We start from the raw sequence: 16,129 nt of genomic DNA, 5'->3' as shown, positions 1-16,129 counted from the left end.
TGGGGGAATGGCTGTTACACAGCAGTTGGGTGAAGGTCTGTCAAAAGGTTAGCCCCAAACCTGTCTATCAGTGCTTAGCTACTAATTAAGGAAACAAAAGTCTTTAGGGAATCCAAGGAGACGGCACTCAGCAGTTTTTATTGACAGGCAAACCAGCACACAAACTAATTCTTTAGAGAACTCCCAGGGTAGGTTTGGTGTTTGTTTAGTTTTAGGCACTCAATTGAATACGATGCTACAGGCAAGGCCACACCTGTGAGTAAGTTTCAGAGAAGGAAAAGCGATGGGAGATGGCAGTAGACAGGTCACTTGTCTAAAGTCTTAGAAGGAGGTTTGGTAACTGGCCTCCAGCCCAAGACCACGACCTTCCTGAAGGCTTCTAGCAGGGAGCTGTACCAGTCGCATGTTCAGCTGAGAAAACACAGGAGCTGGAGGTGTGCCGGGTTTCACTGGAGAGAAGAGATATGTAAGACACCTCACCAAATGACAGGCCCACTGGGCACAGTAATTTTTTTTTCCTTGGTCTCACTGCTTTGTTACGATCAATAAAACTGCCAATTGCCCAGCTTGTTTTCTTATCATCTCAGTTAATAAAGATATTCCTCTAATCCTCTCATTTCCTTCTTGATCTGATGCCCAGTAGTTTCTTGGTTTAAAAAACCCCACACTTTGGAGCATCTTCAAGCACCATCCAGGTATTTATTTTAAAACCATTCAAGGAAAGTATTTTTCCCATTCATAGCAGAGGACCTGACGTAAGGTTCGAAGTTTGTTCATGGCGCAAATACTAAAGATGTGTTAATTTAAAATGATACCGTTTGCTTGGAAAGAAGCACACGTGAAAGTAATCTGATTTAGCTAAAGACGTATCCAAGACGCAATGCCCCCTGCGTGGACGTTCTTCATGAGCTGATGTAGTGTCACATCACTTTGGAACTGCACCAGGGCATCCATGGATCCACGGTTTTGGTCACGAGAATCGGATTTATTACATGCTTGATCACACAGAGGGAACACTAGTGATTCATTAAATGCCAAATGTCCCTAAACTGATCATGCAGTTTATCATCATCTCTATCAATTCAGGATTCCTTTCTTCTGGAGGGAACCAGCACAGCTATATTATTTTCCTGCTGCCTCCAGCAAGCTGCGCAGTTTCCTTACACCTGCAGCTGAACTGCAACCAATTCAAGGACAAACAGTGATGCCTCAGTTACCATCTCCCAGCCTTCACACCCAACTAAATAGCCTTGGGGTGAGTGGCTCTTTATTTTTTATATTTTAAATTCAAGTAATCAGCAGAGTTTCTTTTTAATGTGGCATACTAACATGGGTTTAGTACCAGATATAAGAGTAACTTTATAAAGTTAAAGACTTTATTAAAAAAACCTAGTGGTGAGCAGAGCTGCAGGCAAAACTCCAATCACTTTGTGTCCTCTGGATCAGGCACCGGTTTCAGGTTCCAGCCAAGTCTCAAACACACTGATTTCCATTTGAACATTGACAGAACAGGTCCAACAGGCCTTACGTGACAAATTTGTCTCCCTGTTTGCAAATCTCAAAACTCAGAAGTCATCTCAAGTCTGTGAGGATGAAAATCACCACGGATTATGAACCCTACAGGACAAAGATGCTTGTTTTATGATTAGTAATACTTTATTTTTGTTAGTAACTGACCCTATTTCTTACCCAAGGTTAACTGGTACAATCCTAGCAATCCCCAGCAAATGTAGAAGGCAGCGTGTCTCCACTGCTGACAATCCAGCTGTGAAGTGTTCAGCGTGTGCTGGTGAGAGCAAAAGGCCCATGGTTCCTAGCCATGCACGCACAAGTAGCACAAAACCTATTTTAAAAAAGATCCAAGAATAAGATGCCCACAGAAGTGTTACTCAATGGTATTTAGAAAGTCACTTGAGGTTTTGGGGGTTATTGTCAAGTAACCTAGCTTGCGCTTTATAAATTGTATAGTTCACAACCCAGAAATTTTTGGGGGTTAGAATGGTATATTCCCAACCAAAACATTTATGTAGAACATTCACAGCCTCCAACAACACCACCATGTTCACCCTCACCTAGGTGCACCTCTACGCCACCGAACTACCAGATATATCAAATTACCTCGGCCTTCGAATTTTAGTCTGTAATTTTTTCCTTGCTTTTTGAAGTGTCATGTTTTAAAATATCTTCCGCTGATGAAGTATTATAGAGTGGAGTACTCCTGCCAAAACCTACTTTCTCGGTAATAAGAGGATGGGGGTTAGCTTCTTAAAACACCAAACTAGGGAGGCAGTAAGCCAACGTATTAACTGTGTCTTTTAGGCCAAGCCTTATGAGCGCTTTCATGTTTTTCTATTTTCTAGTGAATAAGGGTTTGTAATTCAAAATTAAAGGTATACGGGATATTTTTGGTTTAGCTTCCCTCTCCTTTGGCTATGGAGTCAGATGGGATGTGAGTGGAACGGGACATGGTAAGGCAAAAAAAAGTCAGTATGCAAGCTCCCTCCCTCCAATGTACTCCTTTTGCAGAGAAAATCCAAAGAGTTCAGCCATCACAGAAGGGTACAGCTCTGCAAGGAAAACCAGGTGAGCTGCTCAGTTACTTGTTACCTTTCTGGTTCTTCTGTGGCACCTTACTGGAAAGAAGTTCTCTGTTAACTTCTGGTTAGAAACGCTCAGCGTTAAGTATAGGAGCCCTGAACCCATTTACAGCAGGAAGGAAACAGCTGCATGAGCTAGAATTTGTGAGTCCTGGTGACAAACACCCACCAAGAACAACGAAGCAGCAGGTTATGCCAGTTTTTACAGGACAGGAACAAACTCCTGAAGGCTGTCTGGCTCCCTAGCCCAGCAGCCCACAGTTCTTCTCCCCAGTCAAGCAGAAGGACTGAAAGCTTAAGAGGCGCTAGGTAGCTTTAAAACCACTTCTTGATAATTCAACATTTTTATTTGTATAGCATCCAAGAAAAGGTGAGTAACAAGCTTCACTGGAACATCAGCAGTTGCCCTTCCTTTGAGAAAAACCCAGAGATGATATCTGTGTTTCCCTCTTCCTTTAAAACCATACGAGATCAGTATCTGGAGATTTTTCTGCGATCCCATGTCCTGTCTGAACCCTGATCCTGTCTGAACCCTGATCGCTGCTGTCTTCAGCTGAAAATGCCACGTAACAGCACACCCAGACCACAAATCCTGGATGTACATATACATGTTCAGGACTGGGAAAGAAAAAAGAACATCAGCATGGGAAGGGAAGCTGTGGAAGGTATTGGAAAGCAAGCCCAAATCCCAGTTGCGGCATACAGCCAGTACAACTGTTCATGGATTGCTGTGGTCAGACTGCTTCTGCAGGGCCTGGCGAAGGGAAGGAGATGAAGCTTTTTAAGACAGTCTCCGTTCTGATCTCCTCTTAAGCCAGGTCCCCAGTAGACCCCTCTGACCTCAGTTTCATTCCTCCTCTCTTGCCCTAGGTCAGTTCCAGGGCTCAGTTGCTGCGCAGGTCTAAGGGGGCTGCGCCACATAACATATCTTTGGCAGCATTTCTGGCCGCTTCTTCATTTTTGTTCTGTTTTTAAAAGTTACTAATAGTTTATTTAAGAGAAGGAAGAAAGAAGAATGTACCCTACATGCCAGGGAAACTTTTTCTTCTGGATTTCTCATAGTGGCTCTTTGCCTTAAAAGGGAATCTTTGCTTGGCCTCCGGATGCTCTGTGTGAACAGTCGGTGCCAAGGCATGGCAGGCATGTTAAGGATGACAAGTGCCATAACATTATTTCATAATGCCGCTTCTTAACAGAAAGACCAAAAGATTCTGTGGGGCCAAACTTGAGTTTCCAGCCGATGCTGCTAGCAAAGCAAAAAGGACCTGGGGCAATGGGCACACGCCACCCCTGGGGTCCATCAGGCCTGTCTGCTCCCTGGCTCCCCACCCACCCGCTGGGGAAGGGGCTGGAGCACAAGTCCTGTGAGGAGCAATTGAGGGAACTGGGGGTGTTCAGCCTGGGGAGAAGGAGGCTCAGGGGAGACCCTGCAGGTCTCTGCTGTAGTGAGGAGGGGTCAGTCTCTTCTCCCAAGTAACAAGCCACAGGACAAGAGGAAATGGCTTGAAGTCACACCAGGGAAGGGTTAGATCGGATACCAGGAAAAAATTCATCATCAAAAGGGTGGTCAGGCATTGGAACAGGCTGCCCAGGGACGTGGTGGAGTCATACCTCATCACTGGAGGTATTTAGAAGGGTAGATGTGGCACTTAAAGACACGGTTTAGTCGTTGACTTGGCAGTATTAGGTCTGCAGTTGGACCTGATGATCTGAAAAGGTCTTTTCCAACCGACGTGACTATGATTCCACTTCTGCCCCTCCTCTCTTCCCTTGCTCCCCGAGCACCAGCTCAGTGTTTGCCAGCCTGTTTGCCCACAGTGGCCTGTCAGCTGCATATTAACTGCCTCCCAAATCACGGTGCTGAAACTCCCAGGCATCTGCTGGCGGCCAGGTACCACTGCTGCTCCCTCTCTTCTGCTCATGATCTTCCTTGCAGTGCGCTTGTGAAGAACGGCTACAGAGGACAAGGCCAGGCATGCGAACAGCTCAGTTAATGCTACAAGAATATGCAGAGTGCATTCTTGTGGTAAAACACACTGGACTGGAGTTCCCTTTCTTCTCTGGGTGTACCTGCCAGAACTCCTCCCCAGACGGAGAGGAGGTGTCCAAGCCTCTCTGGGTGCCTTTGGGGAGGGTCTTCTGACTACAAACCCTTGCACCGGTCCAAGTTCCCCTCAGTCAACACGCTTGGGAAGGGCTGAGTGGGACAGAGCCCCAGGAACGCCAGGGAAACTATGTCAGATGGGAGACAGATTATTTCTAGGAGCCAGTGATTCAATCTAAAAGGAACCAATCGCTAGTAGAAACAGAGAATTACCTTACCCAAGCAATACTCTGTTGTTTTTCATTTTGAAATATTCTCTCTCACCTCTTGCCAAAAAGCCCTAATATATCCGACCAGGAGGTGCCAACACGAAGCCTCAGCAAGTTTGTTTTCCCGAGCGATCTACTACAGTCCAGATTTTGGCAATTTGGGGATTAGGCAAGAAAAAAGGTCACAAATCTTCCCTGATGTTTATTTGCAAGAGCTCTACGTGGAGCCAAATTAGGTCTGTGGTAAGAGAGATTCAGTAGGTCATAGATTAAAAGTGTTGCAACAATTAATTTATCCAGTGCTTAGAACAAACCATACAGCTGAACACTGCATCATAGATGCCCAAGTCCTGGGCCCGTGACAGGTGTGGGGGGGTGGTTCTTGGTCTGGTTTTGTTGTTTTTAAACTCTCCCACTGTAGCAAACTCTGGCTGGCTGACAAAGCAAGCCAAAAACTGAGCAGAAAGGTGGCAAATCCCCAGCTTCAGGCGTCTCCTAGTGTATTCTCCCCTGCTTGCAATGCCTCCCTCCCTAGAACCGTACTCTCCAAGCAGACGCTGGCACTGGGCACCAAGGGACAGGAGAGGCCATGCCACGCTAACTCTCCAGGGCATCTCTGCCCAGCCATTCCTGAGCTCATCAGCTGAGAATACAGGCTGGAGTTTCTGCGTTCTGGGGTTTGTCTTGTTAACAAGCAGCTCGTTTTAGTCCCCAGGCACACACTCCAAACCCATCACGCCCATACACATACCTGTATCCTTGCCTCCCCCATTAAGGAAAAGTGTCATTTGTATTCTAGCCACACAAATGGCCTCCCCTTCATCCTCCATTGGTAATGTACTCCCACACTGCAGCCAGACAGCAGGAACGAGCTGCATTTCGCCCAGGCACGGATATCTGTATATGGAAACATTGGTATCTGAACTGGCTCTCTAGGGACCTCTGAGTCAGAGAGAAATAGTTCTTTCTCATAACGGAAAACCATTTCAGCGCAAGGTAGAGATCTACAGCATACCTTAAATTCTTGAATTAAAACACACAGGCAAAGGGGAAAAGTGGCTCTCAACTGAGAGCAGACAATGGCAGAGATAGCGAGCCTGCTTCTGTTACAGATGCTGCAAGCCTCAGTGGGGACATCTCCCACCATGCAGAGCCACAGGAACAAGTGATCCGCACCAAGAATTGAAAGCAAGTAAGTTCTGGGGTGGCTGTTAATCACCTTTTACACTTTGGGAAAGGCAAATATAGGCCTGTCGGGTTATACTGCAATAGCCAGAAGAGTATTTTTTCAACACATGATCTTGAAATTCCAGAGGCCAGAAAAACTGCTTGCAAACAGCAAGGAAAAACTAAAAAGAGTATGATTGACGCATTAAAAAAAAAAATCTGTATCTCTCTTTTAAGATTTTTAGACTCTGCAAACAAAGAAAACGTAAGTGTACTGTAGTAAAAACAGAAGCTTCTTAATTAACATATCATCTATTCCCTGTGTTTTCAGACATGTCTATTAACTGAGGCAGTGATTTATTATCCTGTAATCTTATACTGGAACGCACTTAAATAAAGTGATTTTAACTTCTGTGTCATGATGAAATTCAAGTTCTGGCAGCAGCCGCTCCTCCTGGTTCCGCTGAGGCAGCCCTGTCCCTGTCTGGAAGAGCCCAGGCAGCAGCTCTGGTACACCAGTGTGGGGAGGGTGGGCACCACCACAGCACACAACCCCCTGCAGACGCTGTTATCTTCCAACCCTGACGAAATCTGTAGAGCTGGCAGATTGCAAAGCTATCTTTTTATTTCTAAACTGAGCAAATTTGATTTGGAAACCTCACGGCCTTGTAAATGTGGGATTTCACAACCCAGCTTGCACAGAGTTGCTTTTCAGGATAGAACTGCGCTTTAATTGCTGGGAATTATCTCACCCTGGCAACCCGGCCTCGGCAGCCTTCTTGCTATATGGCCCAAGATACACAAACAAACCGTCTGCTCCGCTCGGAGTACCAGGGCGCAGACAGATTTTTCTTTGTAAGAGTGGTTTAGTTTCCTCACTGCCTTTTTTGCCTTACAAGCTCTCTCTGTAAAACAAAAAAATTCCTCTAACAATACTAACTAGTTGTAAGTACTACTGTAGCCTCAAGAAAACCCGCAATAAAGTATGTCAGATATGCAGGCCAAGCTCACCGCCTTACCCGCACACTACGTTTGGGAAGACAGGTACATAACATCTGATCTGCTTGTTATCTGAATTTTACAATTCTCAACTTTTGAAAGTCTATAAAAACGTTTACAAATACATTTTATAATTATACTGTGCAGTCTGGAAAAAGGCAATACGGACTGCATGACGTTCCCCAAAGAGTTAATGAGAATACTCACTCCCAGAGCCTGTGCTCTCAATAGATAAATATTTTTCAACATGGTGCAACATGCCAGCTTGCAGCTGAGCTCAGTCCTAGTTGTTGTCTCTCTCCTCGGCTCCCCAGAGGTGAGGAACACTAAAGGACTGTCTTTTGCACTTCCCGCAGGACCAGGCAAATTGCAACTATTTAGGCACAAAAAGTGTCTTGCGTTGGAAGGATAAGTTAGTTATTTTTGTTTGGCATTGCTACTACAGTTCTGCCTACCGTACGATTACATATAGGTAATGTTTTCAAAGGTGGGACTTCAACAGCTGAATCCTTCACGTAAACACTGTCTGGTTTACACCTAAAAAAATGTGGTTTAATAGGACAGAAGAGTGCTAGAGCACACCACAACTGAGAGCATACATAAGAACCGGTAACAAAATAGCTACTTCAAACAGCTTAGCTTTTTTGTAGGAGCTTCAGTAAACTCAAATAAGTTATATAGCATGGGAAAAAACTAAGCTGTTTTCACTATATTCATAAGCAATTCCACATGCCTGCACCTGTAAACTCACTTTTGAAGCAGTTGTACTAGCACACACATGTGCATCTTGTTGCAGTGAGACACACAGCTGTGAGGAATTAATTACCTACCCAGTCATTAGTTATTGAACAGGTTGGGCAAAGAAATACCAGTGTGAAGAAGCAGCCCCGCCTGAAATTTTCATCCACTGTATCAAGCTCCACAAACTCATCTCTTGCACTTTATGAACTGCAGCACTTTAATTGGGAACGATATTTATTTACTAGAAATGACCATGGGTCGAGGTCAGTTCTCTCTCAACAGCAGCTCTGAATATCAAAAAAGGATTTTGTTTTCTTTTGCTGACATTTTGGCTTTAATGTAAACCAAAGTTAGTTCAGGGAAATCCCCCCTCTCCTGGCATGCCTTCGATCAGATCCTGTGATGTAAGTACCTTTTGGTGTTAATATGAACCGTCTTGTTAAACTAAAAACCTGAAACCCATAGTTAGAAAGCATAATTTGTGTCTCCTCGCAGAGCAAGAAAGAGTTGATGGTAAAAGGAATCAAAGCATTATCTTAATTACGTAACTTTCATTAAAAATTATATGTACAAAACATTCACTACTCTAACCATGTAGCTTAAAAATTAACTTTGTGGCAGAATGATGCAGTGCGCTCTGTTCAGTTTTGTCATCAGTATCACACAGCTGTTTCAGTATTTCCTACAAAATCATGCATTAAAGTTTTGCTTTCTTTACAACAGAGGAAGAAAAATCTATTTTAAGATACAAACTCCATGGAATAATGGGCCAAAGTAAAGAATACTTGAATCACTGGTTGAAAAAAATAGTAGGGTGAATTACAGCTTAATTACTGGTACAGTTAAATCAGCCACTGTTAATTAGCTTGTTAGACAGCAGTGAATCCCAACCCTAATTTATAACTTTTCAGGATACACCAAGAGAGACCAGAAAGCTTAAGCAGAAGCACCTTTACAGATGCATACTGATCCATTAGCAAACAGAAGAAACCGAACCCACAGATACATTCAAACTTGCAGCGTTACCTCCAAGGGCTTGCTGGAACACAAATTCATTCCTTCTAATGAAATGCTGAAAGCATGGCCAAGAAATGGGCTAAGGAAAACTAGTAATTTTCAAAAATAAATATTAAAATCAGATGCACAGTTGCATACTGAATTTGTTTGATTCCCTTGGCTGCTGGTGCACATGACAAGCGGTATCTTCAACTGTTCGTGTGGATTTGCAATTAATCAGTTCATACAAGCAGAGACCAACATCTAAGATTCTTCGCCCGGACGCCAGGTGAAGGGATGCTTTCACACGAGCTTCTGCAGCCCGACATCGTGCCTCAGAACACCGGGTGGTTGTGACCTGCCGCTACTGCTCTTCAAAGCCAGCCAGCATTGCTCGCCGGAGAAGCCCCGTTTCAACTCCTGGCAGTGACCCACAGTCCGTACTGGTTCTGCAGAGACGAAACCGTGCTGCTCACGCGTAGCTGCACTAGTAGCTTCACTGTGAAGAAACGAAAGATGGTCCCTAACCAGTGAAGAAGTCGCTGGGAGTAGCTCACTATCACTGTTGGGTGATCCACTTCTCAATATTGAAGTCTCTACTTCAAAGATCAATAGGAATCCTCCTCAAAAAGCTTAACTGAAATCACTTAGTAGTCGAGCTAACTAATCTGCTAAGTTAGTTGTGTGGATTTAAAACGTGATGTATTTGAATGATGTATCTGGACATGAAAGAATGCTTTATATGCTGAAAAACAACAGAAAAATCAGTATTTCAGCTGAAACAGAATACAGTTTCTGTCTCACACAGATGATGGTCTGAAGACCTCAGCTTTACCTTTTCCCTGCACAAGTTTGGTCTGAAGAAATGAGTCACATCAAAACTGAGGACTTTGTAGAAAGAAGAATCAGCAAAATCTCATTTATCAGTTTCCTTTCCCCTGCCGTGCCAAATGCAGCCTGCTGATTGTCAGCACTTACCCCTGTAAGGTTTTGGTGTTCTGAATCTGGGAGTTGTGGTCACATTGGACTGAAAAGCAGATCTGGGCAAGTGCCTGGAGTGCGAGTGGAGTTACCAAGGTGCACCTCATGTCAACTCTCCTAGCGTTTGAGTTTTTCTAAGTCAACATGAAGAAGCCCAAACCTTTCTTCATTAACTCCATGTACTTTGTATGGTATGCCGGGATAATTTTTTATCCTGATATTAAGCTGTCCTAAGAGTTTCAATGTTCTGTCACTGCCTGCCTTTCTGAGGACAGCTGCACTCGCTGCTGATGCTTCCTTTTTTAAAAATAAAAGGAATTACGCAGGCTTCCACAATGTTCCTTTCACCTGGGGAGCATCTGCTACCAGCAGTTCCTGCTGTCTGAGCAAAAGCCTTTCTAAACTTATTTCAGGATCAGACAAATTAACTTGGAAAATTAACAGAGCAGCGTTTTCTGACAAGCTCAACCAGCCTAACTCCAGTGTTAATGGACTCCATTAACTCCAAAAGCGGGGGTTTTTTCTTCAGAAAGCTGGAAGAAAGGGTTAATCCGTGCATCCCATGCTCTTGCTCTTCTCTTCCCAGAGACTACGTGCTGGCAGCTCTTAAAAGAAAAGCAACATCTCATCTTCTTTAACAGCAATTTGCTAAAGTCTTAGTTAAGATTCTGTGAGCCCCACAGCATCAGGGATTAAGAAAAAGGATTAGAAAATACTCCTCAACAAAAGAACACTTCTATCAAACTCTGCTTTGGTGTAGTCAGAGAAAGATGTATGATAGGGGAATGGATCAATTTTGTCTTAGCCATCTTAGAGACAGAGCAACTGGTGGGAGACCACATTCCTAACACCACACCTCTTCAGCAAAGGTCCTCAGAATAGTAACAGGAAAGCTCTTCTACAGAGGATTATTCTTTTTCCTCTTACAAACTTATTTCGTAAAGAACTTGGCGTGCACAGACAGCTTGAGATACAGATACTTTCTCCATAAAGAGCAGCACCAGAAACATGGGCTATTACAACCCAGGTGGCAAAGAGACAAACCAGGAATTGCAGTCTGTGCCAGAAGGATGAACGTTGCACGCTCATACTTTGCGCAGATGAAAACAGTTGCATACCAAGGAAACTAGATAAAAGGAAGGTGAATAATTTCACAAGTTTCAGATTACAGTCAAATATATTCTTAAAGTGTCCAGGAGGAATCTTCAGAAAAAAAGAAACATACTTTTACCCCTAAAACAGAGGGAGATGCTGTTAAACCTCAGGCAAGTGCCCTTCCTATACTAGCTCTGGAGATACCTTACAGGGTTATTTCAACACACAGAAAAATTGTAGCAGTCCTCTCCCTCTGGCTATTGCTTCACAGGATGTAGAACATGTAACCAAAATACAGCTCAATGTTGTAAATCCCTCTGAGGACAGACACAGACTTCTTCATTAACTTAATACAACGTACGCTGCTCACCAACTTTCATAGATGCACCAGGGTCATGACACTCCTGCAGCAAATATGAGGGAACAGACAGACTACTATCCCAAAGACACGGAGGATGCCCAGCTCACCGGACCAGCAGGGAGAGCCGCTTCTCCGGAGGGCATGTCCCAGTCGCATGGGTCCACACCAAGCTGGCAATGCCACACACGCCTGCCATCAGCGCAACCTGCTCTGTCCTGAGGACAGGACATTTGTGTCAAAGAACCAGCTCCACAAGCACACCTGTGCTTTCATACACACAGAAGAGCTACCAGAAAGCCCCTCTGGCCTGGTCACACCTTGCCAAAGCACAAGACGTTACTGCCCCATAGCGTCATTGGTCCTTCTGGTCCTTCCCCCGTAGCCGGGTGCTGAAAGGCTCTCACTGAACAAGGAATTGGCTCCCATTACAGAAATATTCACCAAGAGGCAGCACGACAATCAGTGATGTCAGTTGCCCTGACCCGTGAACATTTTTTAACTATTTTGGTACATGGAAAGTTGTGGGAGGAAGAAAGAAAAAGAACAGGATAAGAATAGCTGGCGTGGTTCTGAAAAGCATTTTGCCCGTAAGCCCCTTCCGTGCACACTGCCCTCCCCCTCCCCTTCTGCCTGTCCCTGGGCTTCTGCATTAACCAGATGAGCTAATGATAAACAAGGCTCTTCCTAATTACTTTCTAATACTGCAGAATGGACTAAATAATTGAAAAATGTTTCTACCTAAATTAGGATATAACAAGATTGATTTTTTTAAAATATTTGCTTTAGTCCTGTCAATACACACAAGCATCACAGACAGCAGCTATCTTCAGCAACAAGAGTCAAGGCAGTGGAGAAGAGGCAGCCACATCAAACACGCCCTGCTTCCACCTACCTACATCCTGTTTCATGAACACGTTTAAGACTACTTCGCATGATCAATTAAAAAATAGAATCTAATGTCAAAATTAACCTGGTTTCTTTCTGATCTTGCTATGAATTATCTGAGAAATAGATAAGGAATTCGATTTTTCAAAAATTTGTACGTGCTGGATGTAAAAATGCACAGCACCATCCAAGATGCCAACACAAACCTGCTGATGTATCTGACTGAAGCAATCTTTATCACACTATCACTGAAGACATTACTACACTCTTGAAAAGCACCTGTAAAAATTCCACTTTGTTAGTAATGCCAATGGCACACCTACCCAAAAGGAGTGGGATGGCTTGTTTCAAGTTTTGGTTGGTATCCAAGTCAATCCTTGCACATTGCTGCAAGAAGGGAACTCTTTGGAGGCAGAGGAGTTCCAAGTTACCTATTCCCACACTCACCCTGGACTATGCATACATATAAACCGCAGCGTACTTTATCAGAAGTCACCACACAATGGCATCGCAACTCTGTAGCTGGCATCATTCCTCGTTCCTGACACCTTATCAGAGATTATTAGTCAGCTGTCCCAGAGGGACTCAGTTTCACTGGAGACTGAAAAGCAAACACACTGACTACACAAAGCTGCATGAGGGATTTCCGAAAATCACCTGCGCAGGACCTGAAGCGCCACGACGCAGCAAACGTGCTGCAGTTCAGAGCTGCAGGTGAGCACCTGAACCGGGACTCAGGCACTGGCACCAGCAGCGAACACTGTGTCCTCAACTCACCAGCACGCAGGTCTGAGTAATGCTGACGGCCAGCTCGGTTACCCGCTGGGACCAAAGAGGGGAGATGCCCTGTGTACCCGCGTCTTCCACTTGCGCTGCTTGAGGCCAGTAAAAAGCACACCTCTGCAAGGAACCTAACAGTAGTCAGCTGCTCCACAAAAAACTTGAACAATTAATACTGAAAAGTAGAATAGTATTTCAAGTTTTTACATTGGGGTTTTTTTCCCCTTCTACCTCTCCAGAGCCACCAACTTGTAGAAAAACAAAAACAATAAAACCCAGAAAAAACTGCATCCATTTTGGTTTTTTCCCCTCCCTAACCACGGGCTAAATAATTACACAATTCATTACAGGAGAGGAGAAAAATGAGATTAACGTATTTCAAAAACATCTGAAGTGAAACGAAAGCCCTAATTAAACACTATGCTAAGGAATATACATAACTTCATCTCAGCAGTGCCATGATTAATTTTAAAGGTGAGATGACACTTTTCTAATGGTATTTTAATTTTTTTAATCGTTACAAGTGTATAGTCTTGGTCCCATCCCTGAAGTGTTAAACACAGTTTACTAACCCATATGACGAAAGATACAAGCATCTCCAGAGTTCTTCACAGCTGAATCACTAATACTTTGAAAGAGTAATAAACCTAACAGTAGCTTTCATAAAAAATTAATTAGAAAGGCTGAGAGCACATCTGTTGCTTTTGTTACATTTTTCCCTCCTTTCTGGTTCAGCTGTCTTTCCCCACGCTCTTTTAAACTCAACTCAGGTTCTCAGAGTTGCTTCTTCTTGTGAAGCCTTTTTACTTGCTCACACTTTCCTCCTGGTTTCCTCCCCCTTACCGATTTTTCCTTTGGCAGCTGTTATTCCTAGTGTGACACAGACACTATTTGGCACCCAGCAGCTAGAAGGACTTGGACCTACTAACTAATGAAAACAACATGCATGTGAAAAGCTTCGAGACAGTGAGTTATAAGCACACACAACTCACATAAATAATGTAAAAGTTTGCTATGGAGGAAAGACATACTGATTAAGTACACACTGGAACAACTGAGCTTTATAATTCACGCCCAGGAGAGAGACAGAAACTGAGGGCACTTTAGGGAGAAGACGGACACTCAATCCCTTGTCCATTGTGAATGTCTACAAGTCCTTGGCAGCCTGTGGAGGGCTGGGAGGGAACGGTGGTGACGACAGTTCCCAGTCATGCCTGAGAAAAAAAGTCTAAAATGCAGTAGGCTTTTCATAACGCCAGGCTACGCACAAGAAAGATATCCTTTGATCTCATCCCCGAGCCATGTGTAGGGCTGGTCAGGAGAAGGAAAATTACTTCAAAGTTTAGTATCAATTCCCCTGAAGTTTAATATTCCTTCATCTTCTGTACAGACCACAGAAGACTCCATCAGCAGCGTTTCAGGTGGCCAGGCTCGACAGTGGTATTCGATACGCTTTGCCCTAGACTTACTCCGAAGTAGATGGCAAACCATTACAGTAACATGGGCTTCATCTCATTTAACTTCACATGACTACAACATAAGCACTAACGAGCGAGCTGGTCACTCTCTCAGGCTGGCGTTACCCCTCAGCATTCAACCAAATCTTTAAGCCCCCTGCTCTTCTCTACCAACAATGAAGCAGACAAAGCTCTGCTGTTGGATGTCTGTATGTTCAAAGAAATCGCACCACAGCTGTCACCAATAAGCCACCATTTTTTGCCTAAACAAGGTCTCACATGGTTTCTTCTTTCACAGTCACCAGGCTTACAGTTTCTGAAGCACTAACACCGAGTTTCTGCAATGAGGAAACTCCAACTGGACTTAGTATTTACCAAGGCTCCTATAATCATAGGATGATTAAATACTAGTCCTAGCTACTACATGTGCTGTTATGCCGCCTAAGCTCTTTGCAGAATAGGATAAGCTTATGTTTTCTAGAACAAAAACTTAAACACAGCAAAATGAAGCAACAGACATAAGGTCAGATAAGGCATCTGATGTGTATTCAAGAAGAGAAATAAGAGAACCAGTCTGGCATCTAAAGTAAGTTTTTGACTTCACATTTCTAACTGGGTGCAAAAGGAGATAACCTAGAACGAAAAGACACATTAAAAAAACCCTCTCCTAGAAAATAGTAGTCACTCCCTTCCGATAACAGATTAGCAAAATACAGTTATGCCATTAATTCCAAAGCCCAAAATATTTCACGTACGATAACTTTTTCCTGCTTTCACAACAGTCTTATAGCATATGTAGAAAATAAACCTCGGGGGGGAAAAAGTAAATAAAATTATGCACAGTTTCTGCATGTAATCCAGTTGGAGGAGAAAGAACAGAGTTAACTTATACTTTTTAAAAAAACATGTACCAAGCAAATCATAAAAATGTATGTTTCGCTGCTAAGTCACAGGAAGTTACCTATGCTTTAAAATAAACTGCCATAGATGATGAACAAAAGGTTTGGCAATTCTTCCCCACCGAGGCACCCATCTATTTACATCTGGGAGTGCTGCCAACAGAACAGCTACCAAAAACTTCAAAAGGTTCACAGCATGAATAGCAAGCCGCTGGCCAAAGGATTTTATGATATGACCAGCTGTGTAACACCATATTGAATTAGAGACACACCACCCCCCAAAAATGCAAAGAAGGGCCATTAGACTTATTAAAAAGCTGAAGAATCCTGAATTCCTCAAACTAATGTTTTCCACAGGAAAATAATTTTTTTTTTTTTTTTTTGGGGGGGGGGAGGGTTAAAAAAAACCCCAAAAGTACTGCAATACAGCACTTTCTAAGAGCAACTCTAGGCAGCCCTGAGCAAGCCCCCTGGGCTGATTCACAGCCAGGGCTCAGCCGCTTTGTGACCAGAACGTTTCATAAGGGCTCCCCCAGACTGGCTTGAGGAGAGGAGCGGGTGAGTCAACAGAGGAAGAGGGATAATGTTTCTGTTGACAAACATTTAACAATTGGCAACAGAGCGCAGGAAACCGGGACAAACGACAGCTTGCCAAATAAAGTTACGCTGGAGCAACAAGGCTCCTTTCTGGAGCAGTGCTGGCGTTCTCCACAGATCCCCGAGAAGTATTCTCAACGCAACCGAAATAAAAAGCTGCAGTTGTCGAAGAGCAAGGCTGCTAGTCCTAGTATTTGTGGCGATGTTTTCCCCTGCGAAGCAGAACGGGTCAGAACTGCTCCGAATCAAATTACTGCACGT

The 16,129-nt window shown here is 43.8% G+C and overlaps 1 protein-coding gene across 5 annotated transcripts in view; it reads right to left on the bottom strand.

The window, feature by feature from the left end:
• The window catches only part of MOB2 (MOB kinase activator 2), a 116,460-nt gene that overhangs the window by 16,773 nt on the left and 83,558 nt on the right, over positions 1 to 16,129 (bottom strand). The window lies entirely within an intron of this gene.

Source organism: Falco rusticolus, chromosome 10, assembly GCF_015220075.1.
Source record: "Falco rusticolus isolate bFalRus1 chromosome 10, bFalRus1.pri, whole genome shotgun sequence".
NCBI lineage: Eukaryota > Metazoa > Chordata > Aves > Falconiformes > Falconidae > Falco > Falco rusticolus.
Note: the sequence above shows the minus strand (reverse complement) of the source record. Positions and strands in the feature narration are given on the sequence as shown.